The sequence below is a fragment of the Carlito syrichta genome, unplaced genomic scaffold (genome assembly GCF_000164805.1).
Source record: "Carlito syrichta isolate Samal-C Ts95f unplaced genomic scaffold, Tarsius_syrichta-2.0.1 Scaffold304591, whole genome shotgun sequence".
Classification (NCBI taxonomy): Eukaryota; Metazoa; Chordata; class Mammalia; order Primates; family Tarsiidae; genus Carlito; species Carlito syrichta.
This window is the reverse complement of record NW_007248687.1, coordinates 221,934-247,587: the sequence shown is the minus strand read 5'-3', so window position 1 is coordinate 247,587 and position 25,654 is coordinate 221,934. Positions and strand designations below refer to the sequence as shown.

Here is a 25,654-nt window from a genome sequence, read left to right as displayed (position 1 = left end):
TTTTGCTTCTGTGAATCCCAGACCGGGTTAGCACCTAACCCTTTATTTCCTTGTCCTTGAGGCCCAAAGGTGCATTGTCTTCCTCCAGCTTTGAAGGGCTGCCTTTGGGGCTGTTCTGCCCAAGGCTTTAAATTATTTTCAGACATAACTGAAACTATTAATCCTCTGACATTGATCTTTCCCTCTAAACCTGCAGTTCTGTGAAGGTCAGACTGTGAAGGTCAGAACACCCCTTGAGTGTTCCGTCTCCTGACGGTGCCAGCCTTGCCTAGCTTCCTGTTTTGTTAGGATTTCTAGGAGCATCTCACTTAGCTTTCATAGGAGATGGGGGTAGAGAGGCCAGACACTGTGCCCACGATGCCAGGCCTCCTATGAGAATGGGACTCGCCTTCTTGGGCCCGTGCTGTGAACGTGAGCCCTTCAGGAGAACTCTGATGCTGCTTTTCTTTTTGAGTCCCCGGAAGTAATGTAAGGTTGAAAGTTCAGTCTCTGGAGCTGCCTCATCAGACATGGTTCTGCCAATGAGCTGTGCAGCCTTCACCGAGCAAGTTCCTAAATCTCTGTGGGCTTCAGGAAAATAGGACTGATAATCCCTCATGTAAAACACTTAGAAGAGTGTCTGGCATATAGTAAGGACTTAGTAAATGTTTACTTTAAAAGGAGAAAAAAGGTAACCCTTCCCAAGGGCCTTTTAAGGAACATTTGAATTTTCACTAGGAGAAGGAAGCCCTCCACTAAGTCCAAGGTACCCACGAGGCAGTGAGAGTGAAGCACATAGGCCGTCCAGCACACCTTGATCATGCCAGTGGGGGCTTCAGAGACCTCATGGCTGTAGCCAAACGGAAGGCCAGCGATGAGAAAGAGTGAATGAAGAACAGAGTAAGATGAGACACGTGAGTGGCAGCATCTGCCCTGCATCCAGCAGTTGTGTGGCCTCTGCAGCTTGTGCCAGCACTGGGAGAACGCATCCCCCAGAGGAGCCGTCCCCCAAGCCAGGCCAGAACACACTTGCCAGTAGAAAATCTCCCTAATGGGAAATATATCCAGAAGAGGAAGCAGCTGAAGTTCCAGAGAGACGAAATAGTCTTTGTGTTGCTCTACACGCACCTGCTGTCCTTGAACTTTCCAGCTGCAACCTTATCTTGCTTTCCTATCAGAGAAACTAGGGAACAGAAAGATCCACAGGTCATCCAGCCTGTTTCTCCCTGGACCTTCTGGCACTTTCTTCCCACAGTTCTTCCACTAGCTTTCTACCCAGCCTCTTTCCAAGCCAGAGTCCCATCTTGTGCTTGGGGAGATGATTTTCTTCTTAGTCCTGTAATGGAACCTAGGAGATCCCACTCCTGGTCAAGCATATACTCCCTGATGATCAGCTCCGTCTCTTCCCCTCCTCTGCAGTGAGAGACAAGCATCTGCCCTGTCCTCGCTGGTCTCTTTATAAGCAGTCAAAATCATTCGTCCAGAGGTGTTAGGGATCATTGCTCCTTTGGCCAGAGCTGCTGCTACTGGGGCCCAAAGCTCCCTATACTGGGCAATTTCAGAAGCAAATGCTGTTCAGACACTAGTCAGTCTCCCAGTGAGTGACTGTGTGGCTCTGGCCAAGGTCACTGATCCTAAGGTGACTTCACTAGAAATCACAATGTATTACTGCCAGGCTTGGGAGAACAGCTCACAGTGGGGCCTCCTGTGGGGAGCAGTGTGGCCTTCGTTGGGTACGTCCCAGGTTTCTTTTCTGGGAGTTGGAGACTCACTCTGTCACCTAGAATGGAGTGCAGTGGCATGCTCCTGGCTACCGCAGCCTCAATCTGCTGGGCTCTGGCAGTCCTTCCGCCTCAGCCTTCCAAGTAGCTGGAGCTACAGGCGCGCACTACCACACCTGTCTAGTTTTTGATTTATTGTAGAGACGAGGTCTTACCAAGTTGCCTGGGTGGGTCTCAAACCCGCAGGCTCAGGCAATCCACTTGCCTCGGCCTCCCAAAACGCTAGGATTACAGGCTGAGCCACCGAGCCGGCCTGTCCCAGGTTTCTTAAGTACTTCCTGCCATCCTTTTTCTGAGGCTACCTCTAGATCTATACACTTTCTCCTTTGACCTTATCAGCACTGAAAGCCCAGCCCTGTCTCAGTGAGTCGCACCTGTAGGTACTGTTTGTGAACTGCCTCTTCCCTGGGATTAACATCTGTGTGGTCCAACTTAACAGTAGGGTAGTACAGAGAGAGTGTCTGACACCTAAGTGGGACTTGGGGTTTTAAAATCATACAAACAGGATTTTAATGAGTTTCCACCCGCTCTGCTAAATTTGGGGATTTAAGCAAGTTTTAAAATTTTGTTTAAACCGTATTGAGCCTTGGTTTCATTATCTATAAATAGGAATGGGAAGAACGAACAACTACTTTATCGGTTATTTTGTTGGAAAGATTAAAATGCTTGGCATAGAGTAGTAGTTATTATTGAAATAGCTCTTGACTACTATCCCTTTCTTGGAACTTGATCTTGCCTGGCCCAGGAGCTCCTGAGCCCTCCCCAGACGCTTAAGAAGCATGCAGAACACTAGGACTCCTGACCAAGACCCGACGGGAAACCCGAGGATGCAGGCTTTTACCTTTGGTCAAGAAGAGAAGCAGCTGCAGCCAGAGCAAGCATGGTTTGCAGCTTGTGCTGTGTGCTGAGATGAGGCTCAGTGGTTGGGTCAGCTGAATGTTCACCGGGGTTTTTGGCTGCCTTCATAGGCATAAGGCACCCAGATACCATCCCAAAGTATGTGGATTCTAACTGCTTTGGAAACAAAACCAAGACTGCAAAGAAACTTTCAAATTATAAAATGGTAACCTTCATAAAAGGAGAAATGAACTTTTCCTTGAAGAAAACCAGTTGTGACAGGAGGGGAAAGGAAAATCAACTCCAAATGGGATCATATTTTATTCAGGATCTGTGCTGCCAGTGGGGAAGGCCAGAACCCAGTGACAGGATGGGAAAGTGGGACACCCCAACTTCAAGCTTCGTGCGTTCTGACACGAAGTTCTACTCGCTTCACTGAACTCAGCTCCTGGGGACCTCTAATAGCCCTTGATAGCAAACATAGTTAAAAATTAACAGACTGACAAAATTAAATATGGATGACAAGCAACCACTGTGGACTTAATCTGACACAGGGTGTTGCACGCTTGGGTGCCCTCAACCCAAGTGGCGTCTTAAGTGAACTTCTGAGATGTCTGAGCACATTTCACATGCCTCTTTGGAAGCAAGAGTGCCTGGCTTGTGCTTGGGACAGACAGGAAGAGAGTCTAAAAGCCCATAAGAGAAAATTCTCCCTGAGGTCTTGTGTTTAATTAAACCTATCCTTGATTGGTTTTAGCAGGAGGTGTTCTCAGTCTCTCTGTTCTAGCACTTTGCTCTTACGGTCTAGACCATGTCCCTACCTGGGCTGGGTCCTCAGCATCACCCTGTCATCTTGACTGGGAGATCTTGCAGGAGCTCAAGGCTGGGATGGAGCATGGCCTTCTCCAGCCAGGACGTTTTATATATATCTCCCCGCCTCCCACCCAGCTGGTTCTTAGTGTGCATAACCAAGACACTTGCTCATCTTTTTGCCAACTTTTGGGAGGAGTGAGATGGTAAACTTATTCTTTGGACCAAGCCACATACATCTTGACATTTTGCCTAGATAATAGTGACTTGTGTAATTGTCCTAGGCAAGAAATGGGAGATGCTAGACAGGTAATAAAGAATGCTGATTGCATCCCATGCTTGCTCTCTGCTGACAGTGTGGGCTGGGAGTGAGGGGAAGGAGAATGGCGTTTCCTTCACAGGTGGGCCTCGTTTCATGCAGCAGAGAAATTCCTGAAAAGTGTTCTTTCAGTTTGGGTGTTTTATTAGGAATGGGGAGGGTTGCTATTTAACAGAACCCTGTAATTAGCGCTTTAAAGAGGATAATCTTGTGTAATGCAAATCATCCCTCCAGCCTATTTGGTGAGTTTGGAGTCTCTTGGACCAGAGTATGCTTAGGGCTTGGCAACTGAGCCCGGCCTAACATTCATTGGTGCTGCTACCCGAGTGGCTCCCAGGTCTGGAGCGAGTGAGGCAGAGTTTGATGGGAGTAAATCACTGTGTGGAATGGTTTGCTGCAGTTGGCTCTGTGCCGGGTAAAAGCCCCCACGGGGTTCAGGGCTCCATTTAGGGTGGTGGTAGAACCTTCTTGAGAATACCCATGCCTTAAAAAGTGGTGAATCCAGGCCAGGTGCGGTGGCTCCTGCATATAATCCCAGCACCTTGAGAGGCATAGTCAGGAAAACTGCTTGTGCCCAGGAGTTCCAGATCAGCCTGGGAAAGAGAGACAGTCCTTGTTCCTCTTTTTTTAAAGTGGTGAATCAATGAGTTTGAGACAACATTTCTGATGTTCACATAAAATGGACTTGAAGTTACTGTGTTTAAAACTATTTTCTTCAAAGAGGGAGAGCTTACTTCTGAATGTGGTGCTAGGAAAGAGCCTATGTTAGGAAAGGTAAGAAAAAGCCTTAGCTCTCCATGTAGGTCAGACATCCAGGGCACCAGCTGGTTTGTGGTCGTCCAGCTCTAATTAGGTTTATTAAGAGTTAGATACCTGATTGCCAGTTTGGCACATCTCAACCTCTTAGATTCCTCCAGATGTTACTGTTGGAAGGAGCCTTTTAGACCTACATTTCTCAGCACCCACAGGTATTAATATTTACATAATAAAAAGATTCTGTGATCAGATAAGCTTGGGAGACCCAGGGCTAGATCAGGTCAGACAGGTTTTCTTTATTTTGGAACTTTTTCCGCCTTTAATATGCTGATGTGTATCAAACCTGCTAGAGGGCCACAGTCTTTGCATTTCTCTCAAACTTTCTTGACCAGAGCCTCTCTCTGGTCTAGTTTTCCAGCCATATGTTTAGAAACCATAATCAAGAACAGTGTCTCTCATACTTGATTGTGTGCATCTGCAGGGCTTGTTAAAATATGCGGGTCATTAAACCCCACCCCTAAAACGTCTGCATTTCTAACAAGTTCCCAGGTGATGCTGACATATCCCTTTATTTGGTGGAGAAGAAAATAATCAAACCAAAGGGTATTTACTAACAATAGTGACCTTTAACTGAGCCAATCACCTGCTGAGCACTTCTCATGACTGTTGCTAAGGGCAAGTATGATAATGGGATTAAGTCACTAGAAAGGGGAGTACAGTGCAAACAATTATTCTTTTGGAGTTTGATCCTGTGCTACTCATAAATCATGGCTGGTGGATCAGGCAGGGGTTCCACCCAAGGGGCTAGTCAAGGTCTTCCTGTCCTTGGCATCGATATTGGAAACAAATTCTGTATGTATTTTAATCTTCTGAGCCTTAGTTTTCTCATCTATAAATGGAAGAGGGCAGAAATTACTTTAATGGATGCTTACTACTTTCTGTAGTATTTCATTTTATTTTTCCTCTGAGTTATTTTTTCAGGTATACTAGTGTGCTCCCACTCCTGTCCTATCTACTACTGTGCTAAGGTGTTGGAGGCTTACAGTGTTACCCCTGCAGGGGCACTGCATATTAAAAGAGCATTCCTAAAGAAGTGTAACATTAGACTCCCAAACAGTGTGGCCCCTGGGTAGTGGACTGTGATAGTAATAACTGTTGTCATCCTTACTAAGGTCTAGTGGAGAGGAGTCCCAGGGTCCACCATATCACCTGCTCACTTAGAAATCACAGACTGTGTGAAGCACCTAGCACAGTCTCTGGCACAGACTAAATACCAGGGTTCATTCTGGTTAAATATATAGTGTTAGAGATTCTTAAGGGTGCTTCAGAAGCCCCTGGAATTGTATGCAAGCTTGTGAGTGTGCCTGATTGAATGTGTGTGTGAGGGAGAGAGCAGACACACACTTTTCTGTAAACAGGATGAAGAAATGTCAGGGGTCGTTGCCTTATGTGGAAGGCCAGCCCGTATCACATGATTCAAATGAGTAGGCTTAAACCCCTGCTGAACCGTCTGGAGAGGAGCTTAACTAGGAGTCAGGAGGGATTGATGGGTTTCCCCAATGTTCAGAGGCATCTAAAGCAGCCCCTGGGGAATGGGCAGGAGTGGCCAGGATCTACCAGGGACCAAAAGGCCACAGCACAACAAGCAGCCTGAATGAGAGCAAGGGTGAGCCCTCTCTTCAGCACAGAACATCTGGTTCACCCAGGCCCTGCCTGAACCTTGGTGAAAGCTCACACTTGGCCTGGGGGGCACTGCCCTCTGCTGGAAGGTGGGCACAGTTGAGCCTCTCAAGGCTGGAAGAGGAGACTCAGCCTTGGCTGTCTGGAATGCAGTGAGAAGAGCCCACCCTCTTGACAAGCACATAGTAGGGACCGAGGCATGAGGCACAGGTTGATGACTTTGGGGGTCTGTCTTTCCGCTACCACATGCACCCGGAGAATCAGCCAGCCTACTGTGTTACTGGCACCCCACCTCAGCTGAGCACAACTTACCCTGGACCTCCAGTGTAAGGCTCGAATCTGCCTTCTTGTCACCCTGGTGTGCACCTAAGCAGACTGAAGAGAGCCTGAGGACAGGCCATGGTGCACCAGTCCCACCCACTGCAGGCATGTGTGTAAGAGCGTGGGGGCTGTGTGCTAGAGAGGACGTCAGAGAGGCTGGGGCGAGGGAAGGGGAGGTTTCTCTCTCAGTCACCTTCACCAAAAGCAGATCCATGCCATCCACTGTGCGGCTCCCCCTCACCCCATCAGCCCTCCTTCTCCTGTGTCTCTGAAACCCCATCGTGTCTTGGCCTCGTTGGGGCTCAGCCCACACCAGGCAGCACCAGTCGCACCACTGCGCTCCACACTGATCCCGGTGCACACAGACCCATCCCCCTTCTACTGTGTGTTTAGGTTCCCAGCCCCCCACCTGCCACGGGGTCTCTGTGCCCCCGTCCTATTCTTTACCACCTGTCTCAGGAAGGCAGCTCCAACTCTGCTCTTTGCTTAGTGAGCAAGTGGATTCAGATGCACAAAGCCATGAGCCATGGGTAGGTATGAGTTTTTTCTCCATGTCTCTTTCTGTCTTCTCCCCCTTTTTGCCCTCTCCTCCCCTAGACTCTATTCCCATGTCATCCTACATTATCCCCTTTTTATTTTTCTCTCTTTTCTTTGTTCTGTGTACACTCCTAAATTCCCAATTTGTATGTGTTTTTTGGTTCTTTCACTTTTTTTTTTTGTAGAGATGAGGTCTTGCTATGTTGCCCAGGCTGGTCTTGAACTCTGGAACCCAAGCAATCCTCCCTCCTTGACCTTCCAAAGTGCTGGGGTTACAGGCGTGAGCCTCCACGCTGGCCAGGAATCTTTTTTTTTTTTTAGCCTACTTGCATGGGAAAATTTCTGATCCCTTATCCCGGTAATTGCTGTGCGTGCTGAGAGTGACTCTGGCCCTGCCATAAACGAGCTTTCGTACCTGCTGCTGGCTCCCAAGAAACACAACTCTGTTCTTGCACAATTCTGAGGCCTCAGTCAAGCTAGTGATCTGATTTCTGTTAATCTCTGATGTGGTTGCCGGAGGAGACCCAAAACACAGACGGCTTGAGAGAGTCCCTGAGGAGGATTCCTGGTGTAAGCAGAGGCTCAAAGTATGTGTTTGGTCCTTTCAGGCCCCCACTTCAGATTTAGTGAAGCCAGGCCCCTGTATCCCAGGTTGGCCTAGGTGGATAAAGTTCTCCAATGTGGCCCTGCATCGCAGCTAAGGAGGAGGAGCCACTCAGAACCATGGGGTGGTAGAAAACTCCCAGTGCTCCTGTGTGTGAACCAGAGGAACTGGTCAGGGGCACTATGTCAGCTTTTTCTAGGACCCAAATTCCAGACATCTCAGCTTTTAGAATCAACTTAAGGCATCTCCTAGGGCCTAGTTCTGGATTCTGACCCAGGCCCAACCCCTCTGGGCTCTGAGACCACAGCCTTTTGTAATACCCAGATCTCCACTGATTTTTTTTTCTCCCACCTGTAAAAAAAGGAGATGAGGTGGGAGGTTCCCATCAATCCCTTCAGAGCCCCTGCACCTGCAGAGTTGCTCACAGGCCTCCTCTGGCCCCACCCTGCCTCCATTTCAACCAGAATGCCTCCTGCTTCATCTTGGTGTCTGGGAGATCTGGATGAGCCCCCTCCTCCTGACACACTGGAGGCGGGTGCCACCTTCACAGGGCCCTGCAGTCCTCCCTGACGTTAGGATTTGCTCACCCTTCTCTCCTGGCAGTGCTTCCTGTGCTGCTCACAGGCACAGAGCGACCTCCCCTACTGGTGTGAACAGAGGAGCAGCGGGAAGCAGGCACCTCTCGCCTCCGTCCCAAGGCTCACAGGCAAAACTGACGTTGCCAATAGATGGATGTTTGTTAAAGACAAAGTGCACTTGCCCTTGTGCCTGTTTTTTCATGTTTTTCTTGGCATAAGATCTGGAATATTCTGCCAAATGGACAGAACATTGCTCAATCCATTTGTGTTTGGGGCTGGCCTTCCACTTTGGAAACCTAGAGATGGGGCTGCTGGTCCCACCCATAAGGCTCCTTGCCAAAGGTTTTGGCTCCATCCTCAGCAGAGTGAGCAGAGGGCATGGGGTCCCCGACACCCCACAGTACCAAGAAGCCAGGCCCTTTTTCTAAAAGAATGGGAGTAAAATCTCAAAGAAGTCTTGGCCAGACCACTGGCACAGATGGGGTCACGAACGACCCTTTCCTTATCAAAGCAGATACGTGCTTCCATCAGATGGCTTTTCACCAGCCCAGGCATTTCTGGGTATAGAAAGGGGAATTCACCGGGCCGGATTTTAGCCTCATAATGACTGTTAGCTTTGGCAAGGAAGATGGCAGCAGGGGAGTTGGAACTTCAGGCATTTCTTGAGGTGGGTACTTTTCTGAGGGCTTTTATCCCGTGCATTAATTTATAAGGGCATGGGGAGTGGGGAGGAGTTCTCGGGATACTGCTCTGATGTGTTCCAGCCCTTGGAGGAGGATCCCCCGCAGGACAGTGGGAGCGGTGGGAACGTCGAGGAAATGGTAGACAAGCAGTCCCCTCCATGGGGAGTGAGGTTGTGAGGAGGACCCCTGGCTCATAGCCGTCTCCCCACATGTCTTTGCAGATGCGCTGGCTCCCTCCCTCCGAGGCTACTTCTCAGGGCTGGAAGTCCCGTCAGTTCTGCTGAATATCATGTAAGTATGTGGTTTCACGAGGAAATTTATAAAGCACCAGCTCAGTCTGTACAGAGTGGACATTCCGTGAAGGCAGCTCTCTTCCTTTCTCCACACCCACACTTCCTTTCGTTGTCGTCTTTGTTAAACTCTGGAAGAGCTCCATAGCAGTGCATCTTCTCTGAGAGAAAATCCTCACCTAGGATTGAGGGAGAAGTAGAGATGGGGCTGAGGTAAGGGTGTTAGTCTGTTGCCTTCTAATTTAGGAAATAAATTTTGGGCCTCTCCATGTCATAAGCAAGCAGTCAGAGCTAGTTCTGTAGAACAGATGTCAGAAAATTTCATTTCATCATTGTTCACCTGCGCCAGCATCAGATAAAAGCCTTCCTTCTTCAAGTTACAGGAATGGTCAACCTCTCATTGATATACTGTTTATTTTGGGAGCTCTAGAGATTCGTTAGATGTTTTAAATGTTTCAGTTCCACAGTCAGCCTTCTCTTGGTTTACGTCATTCCTTGGTCCAGACCTTCATCCTGTTAGAACCGCTGAAGAGGCCATGCAGACTGTTGTGCGTGTGTAGCTAATGCTCAGTGGAGTTCTGGGTCTTTCCTTGGAGAAGTTTATTCTAAGATAGAAATACTTCAAAATGAAATGGATGTTCCTTCTTCCACCATTAATACTGAGCCCCATGTGCTTTTGTCAGATTATCTGAAGTCATTTAGACTCTTTTAGAGAGGTGTTTCGTGGACAGAACAGGCCTCCAACTGGCTTAGATACCACTTAAATGAATAAATGTTTCAGACCTCCCACAAGGAAAAGATTGAAAAAATGGTAGGCAGAAGAGCTAGCCTCATGCAGGTTAGTGCCTTAATGAAGAAAGAGGGCTTGAATAAGATTTTAAAAGAGTTCTGGGATTTATTTTCCACAGACAAGTTGCCCTGTTAACTTGAAGTCTCAGTTGGTGGATCAGGTCACCTTCAAGATTTGGGAGGACTGCTGAGTGTGGACTTCATTTACTGAGGTTCTTACTACATGGGAGGCTGGCACTTCCAGAAGAGCTCTGGTACTAGGGCAGAAGGAAGTCTTTATTCTCAAAGGAGGGCCCTCACCAAACAGGAGAGAGATTAGTAGTAGGCATCAGAGTATCAAAAATCCCACCGAAGATTATCAGAGTGGACAGACAGTAGACCAGTAAGCTGGTGGTAATAAGGGATGACATTTCTGTGCTTAAGACCATCAACGGCAATATGTTTCGACTTGTACCTATTCTTCCCTTAAGCCAACTTGTTTCTGAGTGTGGCCAAATAACACTAGTCCTCAGGGATAATCGTAGGCGGAGTACACAGATCCTTCCAATTCTATCAAGGTCAAACAGGGAAACACATTTCTTTACTAAAAGACTCTTTGAACCTTTATGACAACATGAACATCACGAATTTTTAAAAAGAGGGAGGAAGCTCAGGCCAGGTACGGTGGCTGATGCCTATAATCCCAGCACTTTGGGAAGCCAAGGTGAGAGGATTGCCTGAGCCCACAGGTTTGAGACCAGCCTGGACAATTTGGCAAGACCTCATCTCTACAATAAATAAAAAAATTAGCCGGGTGTGGTGGCACACACTTGTAGTTCCAACTACTTGGAAGGCTGAAGTGGAAAGGTCGCCTGAGCCCAGCAGGTCAAGACTGCAGTGGCCCTGAGTGTGCCATTGCACTTCAGCCTGGGTGACAAATGAGACTCCGGCTCAAAAAGTAAAATAAAAAGAGGAAGCTCTGGCTGGGTACAGTGGCTCAAGCCTATAATCCCAGCACTTTGGGAGGCCAAGACTAGAGGATTGCCTGAGTCCACGGGCTCGAGACCAGCCTGGGCAACATGGTGAGACCTCGTCGCTACAATAAATCAAAAAATTCACAGGGCATGGTAGTGCGTGCTTGTAGTTCCAGCTATTTGGAAGGCTGAGGCAGAAGGATTGCCTGAGCCCAGCAGGTCAAGGCTGTGGTGGCTGTGAGCGTGCCACTGCACTCCAGCCTGGGTGACAGAGTGAGACTCCAACTCAAAAAAAAGAGGGAGCTCTAGTGTGCAGTATTTCTTAAACTTACTACAGGCCAAGGAATCCTTGTCTTACAGATTCTTAGGAGATGTTTTACATAATGCACACTTTGAGAAACCATGCCCTGAACCCATAGCCAGAAGTGAAACGGTGGTTCCTATGTGTATAGATCCTTGAACCAGTGTGTTTATCTGTGATACTGCTCATCAATCTGTGATGGTGTGAAAAAATCAGGACAGTTTAATGGGTTCTTTTCTTATAGTTACCTGTATTTGTCCCTTATTCAGAAATTGTGTGTGTGTGTGTGTGTGTGTGTGTGTGTGTTGTGTGTGTCCTGTTTAAACTAAATGTTAGTGTTAGGAAATGGTAATTATATTTTAAATGTCCTTTCTTTAAAAATAAAGTTATCGATTGGTGACAAATAAGTGTTCTTTTATTTATGTATTTATTGAGACAAAGTCTCTATAACCTAGGTTGGAGTACGGTGACACACTCATGGCCACTGCCGCCTTGACCTGCTGGGCTCAGGTGATCCTTCTGCCTCAGCCTTCTAAATAGCTGGAACCACGGGATGGCTAATTTTTTGTGTGTAAGTGTGTGTGTTTGTGTGTGACAGTTACTGTAGAGACGTGGTCTCACCATGTTGCTCAGGCTGGTCTTGAACTTGTGAGCTCAGGCAGTCCTCTCACCTCCACCACTCAAAGTGCTGGGATTACAGGTGTGAGCCACGCATCTGGCTAAAAGTTTTCTTTTAAAACATTTTACTGTTTTGTATAATCTAAGTTTGCTTTGTTGGAGAGACTTTTTTGCCCTCTGAAAATACTATTTTAAAGCTTTGAGATACATTCTAGAGTCTGTGAGTCCATGATTTTGTAAGTTCATGCTCCATAATCTTATGCTTATAATTTTTAAACTTACACTACAGATTCCGAAGTCTTAATCAGTTAGGTGTGCAGAATCCTCTCATTGTTGCCATGGTGATGTTAGCCCAGCACTGCCTTCCACTTTGAGAAGACTCTGTTCTCATGGACCCTGCTGTGAGCACCTCTCTCTTCCGAGACAGGGTGTTTATCTCTCAGTTTTCAGAGGCTGGTAGGTGTCTAGGATAAGATAACTGGGAATTCTGAAGCCTGCAAAAGAATTCATGGCCTGAAATGTCAATCTGGCTGGCACTCAGCATAAACAGAGTGGAGGGAGTTCATGAAATTGGCAGAGAGGTCACAGAGCTCAGAACTTTGCGATCATCCAGACATGAGTCAGCAGAGGAAGAGTAAAGAGTGAGCAGGAGGGTGTCAGGTCCCTTCTGTCAGAAATGTCAAATGCTGTAGGAAAGTTGCGTAAGGTGAGAGAAGACCTTCAACTTGGCAGTTTCCAGGTGGTAGAGAACTGGGCAAAGATGTTGGCCTAGGGCCTAAGGAATTTTAATGAAGGCTTAAAAAAAACTTTTTTTATGGAGTTGGAATCTCACTCTATTGCCCAGGCTGGGGTGTAGTAGCATGCTCACAGCCACCGCAGTCTTGACCTGCTGGGCTCTCAGGCAGTCCTTCCACCTCAGCCTTCCTACAGCCAGAACTACAGGTGTGCAGCACCCCATCCAGCTAATTTGTTGATATATTGTAGAGACTAGGTCTCGCCAAGTTGCCCGGGCTGTTCTCGAACCCCTGAGCTCAGGCAGTCCTCTTACCTCGGCTTCCCAGATTGCTGGGATTAGAGACTTGAGCCACTATGCCCGGCCCATTTAAATTTATTCTTAAAGAACATCTATAGGTCACAGAGAAGTCATCCCTTATTAAGCAGTCACACGGGTTCTAGTGGAAAAGATCCTGGGCTTCTCTTGGGTTGGCTCATGTCATATTTTTCCAAATAATTCTCCATAGACCCATCGGTCCAAGAGCTGGAGGCAGCAATGGCTACCAAAGAGGGACTAGCTGTGGCTACCCGTTGGAAGCACAGCTTACAGAAACCCCGTAAGATCTGAGTAAAAACATTTCTTGTTGCCTGTGTGTTCTGAGCTAAGCTTGGGCCATAGGCCAGGCTTCTTCCTCAGGGTCTGGAGGGAGGGGTGGTCGCTAGGAAGGAGTAAGGGTAATGGCACCCATGACTGCTGCACGTGGGCTGAAGTCTAGTCTCCTGTCCCATGTGAAGTTAGAGCAGCTCAATGTGAATCTATTGTTTAAGCTCCTTCTAGTCTTTTGGATCAAGTCCTTTCCAAGACAGCGAATAATCCAAGCTACGTCATCTTGGGAAATGTAAATTAGAATCGGAAACAGTGGTGCTGATGAGCTAATATCAACACTTAGACCAAAATGAGTCTGCCAGGAAGGCCAGTGGAAGGTGCCACCCACAGCCCATGTGGCCCTCCTCCATCCCTCAGGGGCTTTCTTCCCCCACTTGCTTCCTGCAGGGGAAGATGGTACCAGAACAGAAGACGCGAGCAGGAGTGAGGTCTTGTGTCTGACGTTTGAATCTCTGTGCAGACTGGCCCTGGCTTCTGATGTGATGGGGCATGGGATGCCAGCCTGGCAAATCCTGACAGCCCAGGGCCTGCTTTCCCAGAGGTCCTGCAGGCAGGGATTTTTACTTCATCCGCTTTGACTTCTTAGTGCTAAGGAGAAATCGGTGACTAGACTGGAAATATAAATCAGCACTTTACTCTTTAAATAAACATTTGTTGTGTTTGCTGTGTGCTAGATATAAAGATATGGAAAAAACAGGCCCGTGCCCCTAAGGAGCTTAAGTTCTCATAAGAGCATTGTGGACACGTCATATAAGAGAAGGCAGTGGGCATGCCCAATGCCCACGATGCTCCAAGATCAGCCTGCTGTGCAGAGAGCTGTAAAGTGGGGTGTGTGCCCATCACCAACGGTGGCGTAAACTAGAGGTACCACAGGTTGACAGGGTATCTTTGGCATTTTCATTTGTTCAGCATCTTGCCCCATGGATGGTGCTTTGCTGGTGGTCCAGCCATGTGGCCAAGTACCCCAGAATACAAAATAATGATTGAAAATCATCCATTTTCCAGACATACTGAGAACAGAAGAACATGAGCAAGGTTTTTTTTGTCACTCTTTACAAGTAATGAGAGAGAGCTTCCTTGTTGGGATCTGAATATAGGTAAGCTGCTTGTAAAAGGGAAGAAAGAGCATTTGGGAGGTGGGCTAGCCATGGGAGGTATTCTTAAAGAACTCTTGAAATTTCCCTGGCCATAGACCAGAACCAGAGTACAGAAATTATAAGCACATGTAGTTATAGCCTCACCAAATCAGAGAAGGAACCAGCAAGAGATAACACAGATGGAACGTGGAGCTATATTTTCCTTTTATTTTGTTTGGGGCAGAATGGCCTTGCCTGTGTTTGGCTATGAGCACCGAGCTATCCTCAGGAGCCCCCAGTGCTAGCATCCAGGCAGAGCTTGAGCTTGGGGCTGCACAGAGAGGGAAAGTCACTGGGCCTCATGAGGCCCAGATGGGCTGCTGTGGGTCCTGCAGTTATCCCTGCCTTCTTCCTGGAAGAGCCCTGTGTGTGATGCTGTCACACTGCAGTGTGCCCAGAAACAAGAGCTGCACTTGGGACTCACTTGCCATTCCCTTCTGTTACCAGGGCCTTCACGTCACACCTAATAACCACCAGAAACACTCAATGAACAGCTGCCATAGGACAGAGAGGAGATGGGTAATAGATAACAAAATAAGAGGTCAGGCTGGTGATAGGAAAAAGTGGGGTGAGTAGACGAATGCCATGGTGTGACAGGCACCACTGTTTTATGCATGGTAGTGGAGTGGTCAAGGTCAGCCTGAGAAGGCAACATTTGAACAGAGACCTGAAGCTTTATCAGATTTGTATGTGGTGTTTTTTCAGGACAGACCCCACTTTAGTGAAGTTTTGAAGACAATTTTTTAGTTGGAGTCTCACTCTGCCGCTCAGGCTGGAGTGCAGTGGCATGCTCACAGCTACCACAGCCTCAACCTGCTGGGCTCAGGTGATCTTTCCACCTCAGCCTTCCAAGTAGCTGGAACTACAGGCACACACCACCATGCCTGGCTAATTTTTTTATTTATTGTAGAGGCGAGGTCATGCCATGGTGCCCAGGCTGGTCTGGAACCGCTGGGTTTATAGGCGTGAGCCATCGCGCCCGGCTTGAAAATAATTTAAGTTTTGTAACCCTCCTCTTCTTGTCTCTCCCTTTGCTAAATCGAAGTAAATGGGCTTGCTTCAGGCATGGCTTTCAGGAGCCTGAAGGAGAATGCCCTGGCTCCCAGTGTAGTGAGTCCTGGCTGCAGAGAGCTGTTCTCTGGGGGTTCCCCCATGTTCCCAGTGAGGAGACGCAGGCCCTGGTTCTGCCATTCCCCTAAGTCCCAGGTCTGTTAGACCTTCCGCGTGAGCTCTAAAGGAACGGTGGGCCTGAAGACCTTCCACTTGCCAGGCACTTCGGTGGGCAGTGCTGTCTGCTGCTTCATAAGCACTGGCTGAACTCCTCTGCGCACCAATACCCGTGACAAGCAAATGCAGTACAAGCTGCAATCCCCCCAACCCCTCTGCCCATTGCCCATTGGGTCTGACTGGAGTTCTCTGACACCCCCAAGCACACGTAGGTACATGCCCATGTTGCCTGACCGTTCCTTGGCAGAAGTTAAGGGAGACAGCCCATGTATTAAGACCAGCACATTGAGTCCGGTGGCTCCGCATCTCCTGAGAGCAGCTCCAGGTCAGGGTCACCTTCAGGAGCCTCTGTCCCACCCCCGATTCCAGCGTCCCTCCTACTTGGTTGAACATGGAATTCACAAGGCCTATGTGCTTAGCATAGTTAGAAACGAACACAACTGGAATTCTATTTTCTGCAGGGAGTTCTCTCATGGGGTCTATAGAATAGACTCTAGTCGTTTGTTTTCAGGCCTACCAGGTGAGCCCAGGGTGCAGACAGCTGTGGTTGATGTGCAGAGAACAGCTTGTTGGTAAACGCCTGTGCTCCTGGGAACAGGGTGAGAGTGAGGGTCCCAGGCCTCTTTATCAGTGCCAAGTCATACTGATTAGCTTAAGCCCAGAGGCCAAGGGGAATCTGCCATCAGTGTGACATCTTAAACGATAGACATCCTAAAATTGCAGCCACCCTAAAAACGCAACCTAGCTCTGCGTCAGATGCACCCTCCCTGTGTGGAGATGGCCAGAGAAGTTTGGGTCCCTGATAGGTTTCCAAAGATGAGTATTTATTTTCCTGTCCTCAAATAATCTTTTATTAGGAAACTAGAATTATATTTCATCTTTTAATGTTTTGTAGTGAAATTCTGGGGGGAAACATTGTTTCCTTAATTCTGAGAAGATTGATGTCCTAGGAAGGCTGTCTTCCATCATCCCCGAGGTGGGTTTCAGCACAGGGCAGTCTCTCTCCCTGTTGAATTCTGGGGTGGCCAGCCCCGAGGGGCCTGAGCGTCCCCCGAGAGCAAGCAGTCTCCTTTGCCCGCTGAGCCAGTGACACGTTTCTGGGGAACCTGGACGGTTTGCTGCAGTACATTACACATTCCTGTTCACCAGGTCCTGTGCGCTGGAAACAGCCTCTCTGTCTGCAGGAAGGAAAATCTGAGAAATGTTAGTAAGAAGTAGGACCACTGGCGTCCACGTGCACAGAGCTGGGCTTCCTTCTTCGGCACAGCCATGTCCACAGGAGGAATATAAAAAATATATTATTTGCTGGGTCTCTGCACCTTCATATTTCAAAATTCCCAGACCCCTAGGGAGCAGCAGAATACATTAACAAATGTTTTTCCTTTTGGTTTTTGTTTTCAGGAGGTGCTTAGTGCAAAATTGAGTCATTCATTGGTGCATGTGACAGGGTTCTCCTGTGGCCTTGAGCTGGCCAAAGTTACTGTAGTGGCCTGAGGCAGCTCCTGGAGCCAGTTGTTTCTGTATCTTCCTCATGGGCGGTGAGAGGGGTGGCGTGTCAAGTCCCATGCCTTTCTTCTGTGAGGTTTTTGGACAGTCCTCAAGGCCTCACCCAGGGACATGGGTATAGAGTCCTGCTTGCTGGGCTTCCTAGTGCTGCCTCTGTCCTGGGAAGACTTGCCACCGCACTTACGTTTCTCTGAAAGTCTGTCCTCTACGGCCCCCAAGAGCCTTCTCTTATTTGCTCTACCAAAGTCAGTCCTAGTTGGTTTTCCTGACTGAGAGCTTCTCGTGGCGCTGATGCAAGTTCTCACGTGGCTCCTTGTCCTGGGCTCAGCAGCAAAGGCCTTTGTTCTCGTCTTTGGTTCTCGGCTGTCAGAACATGCCACATGCCGGTCTTCAAGACCCAGGCAGCCGCAGCAGGAGTCCAGCCCTGGGTGGAGGTGACTGTGCACTGTTAACCAGTGATGTCTTTCTCCACCCCAGGTCCCAGGTGTGTGATGGCGGCTGCAATCTGTCTTGTGGGTATTAATGCAATCTTCCATGGTGGCTACTGTTCTCTAGCTGTTCTACAAAACTGGAGCGTGCTGGTGAGTAACAGAGGCAGTGCCGAGCAAGCCCTTGAGGGGCAGCATGTCCCGGGCAGGGCTCGGCAGTGTCGGCCAGTGTGGTCACCTGGGACTGCAGGCCTCCGGGGCTGGGCCCAGCAGTGTGGGTGTTCTCTAGGTGCTCTGCCGGGGGCTCTTGAACACCTCCTCCAGCCTGGCCTGCCTAGGGAAACTCGTCCCAGGATAGCAACTGCTGGATTCCAAAGCACATTGCCACAGTACAGGTCCCCGCTGTGACTTTCTTAGCTGCGGCTGACACTGCTAACCTCTGGTTATCGGTAGCACCGTGGAGTGAAGTATTCCACCTAAAGGAATTTACGGAAATGGAACTTTTCCCTTTAAGCGTCAAAGCCCTTTTTTGGAAATTTACCATTTGGTTGGAAATCTATTTCAGATGTAGTGTGTATGTTCCGCCTATGTACATTATACTGAGTATAATTGTCGCTTTCTTGATGACTCGGGGACATTTTATGAGTCTCAACAGAATAGGATGATTGCCTTTGGGCATGACTGAATTATATAGGATTCTCAGTGAATTCCTCTAGACTGCTGGACTTTTCTAGTAGGTAGTGATTTTGGTGATCTGTCTTTTCAGCCGATATCACCTCATTAGCTTCTGGCAGTTTTGTGTTATCTTAAAAAAAAAAGTTGCATTCCCAGCGGTGACCTGCCTGCCAGGCTGCACGTGTAAGGGGCCTCGGGGTCTCTCCGGAAAGCCAGGCTTAGAACAGCAGGAACGCCTGGGGCAGGCCCGGCAGCGCTTTACGTCCCAAGCCAAATAAGGTAGCAGATGGCATCCCGGTGAGGGGCCGTAAGAAAGATGAGAAAGGGCGGCAGGCTTCTTGCTGTGGACAGGGAGCCAGCCATGCCGGCCACGAGGCCCTGTCTGCACCTCAGGCTCAGGCAGTCCCTTCCCAGGCTGTGCTCCACAGCTGCCTCCCACCGGCCCAGCCCCTGCCCCGCGGGGGGTTCTCCCCGTTTCTCACGTGGGCCCAGACTTAGCAACAGGTAGCGTCTTTCCACACCACGTAGGGCAGCTGGTGTTCATCTTGCTCGTTCGATACGTCTATTATTAGCTTTGCCTTTTGGTTCTTGATGCCCATGTGATTCTTATTATCACTCAGTAAAGCTGATTTAAAGGACGATTTTGTTTTTTCCCTCCTGGGGAAACTTAAAGGCCAATTAAGAGCCCACACAAAGACCAGTTAAAAGCCCACACGTGCAAGTTTTTGGAAGCAGGTTAAACGTCATTTTTCAATGCAGTAAATCAGCCAGAATGTTGTTAATTCAAGGCATGAGCACATGAGTCCAGTCACAGCAACAGCAACGGGAGCAAGGGGGATGGATTTCTTGACACCACGGAACGGCCTAGTGACGAGGGACTGAAAAGAAAGGGGAGAACTGGGATGTGGTCATGGGGACAGCTAAGGGCCAGTTTGCAGACACCCCAGGGATGCCAGAGGAAGTGGGCAGCTGGCCAGCTTGGAGGGAGGAGCGGCTGTTCTCAGCATTAACCGTGTTGGTTGTGACTTGCTGCTGCTCAGGGCCATCCCTGATTACAGGAGTGAGTTTGGAGGAGGCTTTTATCTGCTAGAATCTGAGATCAGGTGCCGCCACTTATGGCCTGCCTTTGGCGGGCAGAGATGGGCTGGGCTGTGAGGAGGGATGATCTCCATCTTCCCGGGGATGGGCCTTCCTTGCCCGGGTGGGAGCTGGAACCACAGGAAATGGCTGAGGCAGCGGCACACACTGTGACCACCGGCCAGGGAATGTGGCAGAGGGCAGTCTAGGATTGTTGTCTGGGGCAGAGCAGGGTTGCTAAATGCAGAAAACTGTTCTCTAGAGACCGTGAACTTTTAAAATGATGTGTTATTTATTTATTTTTGGAGCCAGGTTCTCTCTTGCTCAGGCTGCAGTGTAGCGACACGATCATGGCTCACTGCGGCCGTGACCTCCTGCCTCAACCTCCTAGATAGCTGGGACTATAGATACCACGCCTGGCTAACTTTTTTATTTTTTGTGGCGACGGGGTCTTGTTATGTTGCCCAGACTGGTCTCAAACTCCTGGTTTCAAGCAGTTCTCCCACCTTGGCCTCTCAAAGTGTTGGGATTACAGGTGTGAGTCACTATGCTCAGCTGTGACATGGTTTTTAAGTGTCTTTTTATTACAAATTAATAGCAGTATTTTTTTAAAAGATCAAGCTGACAGGTATAAAGTGAAAACTAAACCACTAATTAATTAAAAACTGTCATCATACGCTGGCCATTTTCATTTGGAGTTGGATAAAGGAAAATATTCGTTAACTGATTTTTGGTAAGAAGGAAGAAGAAGGGACAAACTCCGGAGGAGGAAGTCACTGGTGACAGGCCAGGCATCTGTATGTGGGGGATTTCTTCTTACCACGGGACACTGGACAGAGACTGACTTGGCGCGGCAGAGCCTTGAGTGCAGCGAGAGTGGCCTCTTCAGGCCTTTGCCAGCCAGCCTCTGACCCCCACACCCCTCAGCAGCTGTCCCCAAGCTTTCCCATCAAAGACAATTGAAACAAAATGTTTTAGAATTGCATAATATTCCTTAAGATCCCTGGAGACATCCTCTGGTGTCCTTAAACTGGGACTGTCAATGTACCATATACAAGGAGATTTGACGCGTTCCTTTATGTTCCATCACACGCATGTTTCCCTGCTTCAGGCTCTGAGGAAAATCTGCTCCTAACCAGAGCCTGACCCTGCTCTGTGTTCCCGGATGTCTTTGGATTCTGTTTAAAATGTCCTTGCTAATGCATTCCAAAGTTTGAACTCCGTTCCTAGCTAAACCTCTTCCTTGTTTACAGGGACTGAAATAGCCACATTCTGACCTTCTGTTCAGTCTGGGGACATCTACAGCAATGTGGATGCATTCTTTTCCCATGTGAGGATTACACTGACATGGCACAGTTATGGAAGGTTTGGGAAACTATAGACCATCTCCCTCTTCCTTTCTTCTCCGCCCATGTTTTTTTCACTTCAAAACAACAGCCTGTTTCATCAGCCAGAGCTCCCAGACTCTTGTGCCTTACTTCCTGCTTAGGGGTCCAGGGAGAAGGGAACAGAGTATCAGGAAGTCAAGATGGGGTGTTGATTGCCCAGGAAAGCTGCAGTGCCTCCCTTTCCCTAGAGGTAGTGGCTTCCTGGGGCCACAGCTGCCTGGTGAAGGTGCTCAGGGATGCTCAGGTCTGGTGCGCAGAACCCGGAGCAAGCCCCCAGGCTCAGCCTCTTGCTCCCGGGCCAGCCCTTATGGATACCACCTTATCAAGTCTAGGGGCCCAAGTCTCAGTGCCACGGGCTGTCACTCCCCTCTTTTGCCCTAGGGTCCAAGTGTCTGAGTGGAGGGTTTCACTTCTGCTCATGGCAGGTGACCAGAGTTGAGGGAGGAGGAGCTAGAGAGAGGAGGAAAATCATAAAGGTAACCCCTGCGAAAGCCAAAGGCCAGGACCTCCTGCTAGGCGGCTAGGGGAGGAAGCCCAGCCGGCTGAAGGGATCAGGAAATAGAAGCTTTTCGGGTCTTTTTTGAGTCAGAGTCTCACTCTATCGCCCAAGCTGGAGTGGAGTGGCACACTCATGGCCACCCCAGTGTCAGCCTGCTGGGCTCATGCAATTCCTGCGCCTCAGCCTTCCAAGTAGCTGGAACTCCAGGCACACGCTAGTTTTTCATACCCGGCTAGTTTTTCTTGATTTATTGTAGAGGTGAAGTTTTGCCAAGTTGCCCGGACTGGTCTTGAACTCGTGGGCTCAGACAGTCCTCTCACCTCAGCCTCCCAAAGTGCTGGGATATAGGCATGTGGGACCATGCCCAGCAGGAAATGTGGTCTGAAATACAGTGGGGCTTGTATCTGCCAAGAGGGAATGAAACAAGAGAAAGTAAGAACACGCACAGCATGTTCTTGTTGAAAGAAGACCGCAGCCAAGCTTTTGAGGGCCTTGAAGGGTATGTTAGTGGTTTGGGACTTGGGGAGCCACTGGAGGGGTTTGAGGGGCAATGCTTTAGCAATTATTGCCATCTTGCTGCCAAAAACAAAAGACTAAGATTCTAAGGCCAGGTGTGGTGGGTCAAACCTGTATTCCCAGCACTTTGGGAGGTCAAGGCAAGAGGATTGCTTGAGCCCAGGGGTTCGAGACCAGCCTGGGCAACTTGGCGAGACCTTCTCTCTACAACAATGAAAAAATTAGCTGGATGTGGTGGCGCATGCCGGTAGTTCCAGCTTCTTGGAAGGCTGAGGCAGAAGGATCACCTGAGCCAGGGGCTCAAGGCTGCTGTGGCCATGAATGTGCCACTACACTCCAGCCTGGGCCACAGAGTGAGGCTCAGACTAAAAAAAAAAAAAAAAAAAAAATTCTAGGTAGACACTGGTGCCAGGGGGGCAGCACCACGGTGATGGTGACGGTAGTTTGCGGGAGGCAGAGAGCCAGGCTGTCGGGGTCACTGTGAGGGATGGGGTACCCCCCGGGACAGGAGCAGGGACAGAGAGACATGTTTAGTTATGGTGTGGTGAAATCTTGGCAGAAGTGTCAGGAAAGGGCTGAGGACGGGGACGGGAAAGCCATGTCCAGGAACTGGCCGTGGGGCATCCGCCTGGGGTCATCGGGCTCTTCAGAGAACAGAGCAGACCCACCAAGCCCTGCCAAGCGCAGTCTGGGCTGGAGAGATGCAGGGACTTCACCAGCTCACCCCAGTGGCCCAGCCCACAGGAAGGAGGGCTCACCGCGGCCACTTCCCTCGCCCGGTTCGCCCAGTCCCTGAAAGCCATGGCAGCTGTGGTGGCAGGTCTTTGGTCTTGATGTTGTGTCACCATATCTAGGTCCAGCTGCTTTCCCAGGATGGCGCTCTCACGGCCTACACCCAGGCAGGGGCGTGGCAGCATCCAGGCCACCTGGGTTCCCAGAGTCCAAGGGCTGCCTGCCAAGTGCTGTCCCCTGTGAATTGTTTCAGAGCAGGAACGGCTGTAGAGCTGTCCTCAGAAAGGGTTTCCTGGAACCGCCACACACGGCTTGGGCTGTGGAGGAAGGAAACTGGCCTGGCATCAGCTCTTTGAGCCAGTTTCACTCCGCTGTTGAGGGGAGCGGTCATTGCCTCTCCACAGTTGAAGATTCTCTTGGAGGAGCAGTGTCCTTGGGGGAGGTTCCTTTGGCAGTTAAAGGGCAGCGAATCAGACATTCGTGAGGATGAGTCAGGCCCGAGAAGGCCATGGGCTCACGAGGGAGCTTCAGCTGCTGCAGCCCCTAAGCACTGCAGCTTCACATCCTGACCTGTGTAAAGATGCTCCAGCCCTGGGCACCCTCCTCACCCAGGTCTCCTTCAACCTGTGGGACCCCAGTGCCCCACCCACTTCTGGGCATTATTCAAGGTGTGGCAGAAAAGATGGGTAATTTCCAGAGGAGTCCTGCTGGCTCTGCCTACTAAGCATCACAGGGTGCACGGCCCCGACCAGAGATGGGTGTGAATGGGCCCTGCCCACTTGGATTTCCTCACCATAGAATATATGGGGAGTAGAGGGTGTCCCCACCAGCGGGAGGCAGAGGAATCAGAAAATGAGATTTTCCTGAAGGAGTTTACCTCCTTGTTCTCTCCTACGAGAGACAAATCCTCCTGATTGAGAATTCTGCCCGGAAAGTGAAGGCAGGACACGGAAACAGGAACAGGATCACCACGACTGTGCGTGTCAAGCCCTCAGAGCTAGAGTTGGGAGCATTTCTTAATTGGAGGGCTCTCTAGTTTGGCCTCTCTCTACAACGAGCATACTTAAATTCATGTGCGAGGGCTAATTTATTATGTGCAATAAGCTGAACAGACAAGTCTTAGTGTAATGTCACAGATAAAGTTCAGGGTGTCCAGTTCCCTGCTGGAAAGCTCTGCCTGGCTTTCTCCCATGATGCACAGGCATGAGGTGGTCATGTTAGGTCTCAACAGGCAGGCCGTTATTATTTCCACCCACTCGTACTGTCGTCCCAAAACGGGGATGTGGAAAGATACACTGGCTTGTAGTTTGGATTCCGGTGCAGCCAGCATTACACAGATTTGGCTTGTATAGGAATATTTACAGGATACATGGTAGCATCTATTTAATGTGCGAGGGCTAATTTATTATTTGCAATAAGCTGAACAGACAAGTATTAGTGAATGTCACAGATAAGGTTCAGGGTGTCCATAAGCTAGTTTGAGTGGTCACCTGAGTACAAGTGGGACCCAAAAACACCTGTATTTATAGAAAATTACGTATTTACTCTTACATGTTTAAACTTCAGTCACCTTTGAAGGACAGTCCCATTTATACAGTACCCCTATCAAGATGCTTTTTCCACTGTTCAAAACGCTTCCCCTTGAGGACTTTTTCATCGGGAAGCAAAAAAAAGCTGCTGGGAGTGACAGCAGGTGAATAGGAAGGGTGGGCATGGGGCTCATGCCACTTTTGCTCAGCTCAGTGTGGGCAAGTGTGTTGTCATGTTGGTAGAACCATTCCGCTTGCCGCTGCTCAGGACTTTTCTTCCACAAATCATGATGCAACCTTCTCAAAACTTCCAGATAAAAACTGGTTGACTGTTTAGTCTGGAGGAACACATTCCGAGTGTACTACGAGGGGCCTGTTCTCCAAAAGACAATTCTGGGTTTTTTGGGGTCCCCCCGGGTATTTGCCTAATTTTCAACTTAACATTCAGCATGTTTTCCCAAACAGTCAAATAGATTGTTGCCAACAATGATCTATTTTCTTTATAGCCTCTTCTCGCACACAAATAAGCATATCTCTGTGCAGTCCTAGAATGTGCTGATTTACAGCGGCACACACCTTTTCTACAACCTCACTTAAAAGAGTCTGACATGTAGGAAAGATGACAAGAAGCAAGGGACTTGGGAGGTGGAGAAAGAAAAGGAAAATTAATGACAGAATAACACAGCGGAGCTGAGATGTGTTTAAGAAAATCTTCAGGACCAGGGTAGAACTCTGTCCATAGGCATCAAAGACTTCAGTGATCGTTTGATCATCTTTTTCTTCTGCCACAAAGCAAAACAAATCCATGAGCATTTTCTTCCAACTTCAGTGGAAGGAGATCTTAAAGAGTTTCTATTATGTAAGCGATAATAAATGGAAATTAAATAGATGCTGCTACCCACGTATCGAAGGTGAGACCACTGATAGGGTGTGTGCAGTCTTTAACTAGAGGGCATGTGTTTATATACACACGTCCACATGCACACTGTCACCAAAACCAGCCATTCTGTCCAGAGGCATCTCCAAAATGAAGGCATACCAGCTAGAGAGGAAGTACTGCACGCAGTGTTGACAGCTGTTCTCCTGTTTCCTTTGTTTCAGGCTTGAAAAAAACCGTGCCCAGTTTTGATCCCTTCAAGACTTTGCCACAGCCTCTATCACACATCTGTTTTTCTTGAAGAAAAATATATAATAAAAATGTTTTACTCTTTTACACTGTATAATTGTAAGAAATAGTGTGTTATTTGTGAGTGCATGGTCTGACATTTCTGTACAGTTTGAAGATATTTTCAAACGAAACATAAAGGAAGTCAACAATAAAACCAAGAAAGTGAGTATTTTTATACCAGACATTTTAAGTATTATGGGATAGATGATCTTACACTGGGTTGGATCACAATTTTTGTGCTTGACTTTTGAATGCCTGTAATTAAAAATATCTATTTTTTTCCTCTAAAATAAGCTGCATGTTTGAGGCATGTTTCTAAGTATTATCAAAGTTTCCAGGACTGTCTTGTGAATGTATAGAAGCCTGTTTGCCTGGCCGGAGTCCAGGGTAAATTAGTCACTTGGTGTTAGATGTTAGAAACAGAACTGTCGTCTGCAGTATCAGGTCTACATCCCAGTTCCACAGGACAGCCCTGCAAGACAATCAGAACCCAGGAGCTTCTGCCATGATGGCTTATTCACAGCTGGGCAAATAAAACTTTCATTGGTTAAAAACT

At 48.6% G+C, this 25,654-nt stretch overlaps 1 long non-coding RNA gene across 1 annotated transcript in view; it reads left to right on the top strand.

The window, feature by feature from the left end:
* LOC103262675 overlaps positions 1 to 25,384 on the top strand; it is a 30,095-nt gene extending 4,711 nt beyond the window's left edge. Inside the window, exons 2-4 of the long non-coding RNA XR_504449.2 lie at positions 9,107 to 9,176; positions 17,564 to 17,667; positions 25,032 to 25,384. This is a non-coding gene — a long non-coding RNA (uncharacterized LOC103262675). The remainder of the gene's footprint in view (positions 1 to 9,106; positions 9,177 to 17,563; positions 17,668 to 25,031) is intronic.
* Positions 25,385 to 25,654: the final 270 nt, after the last annotated feature.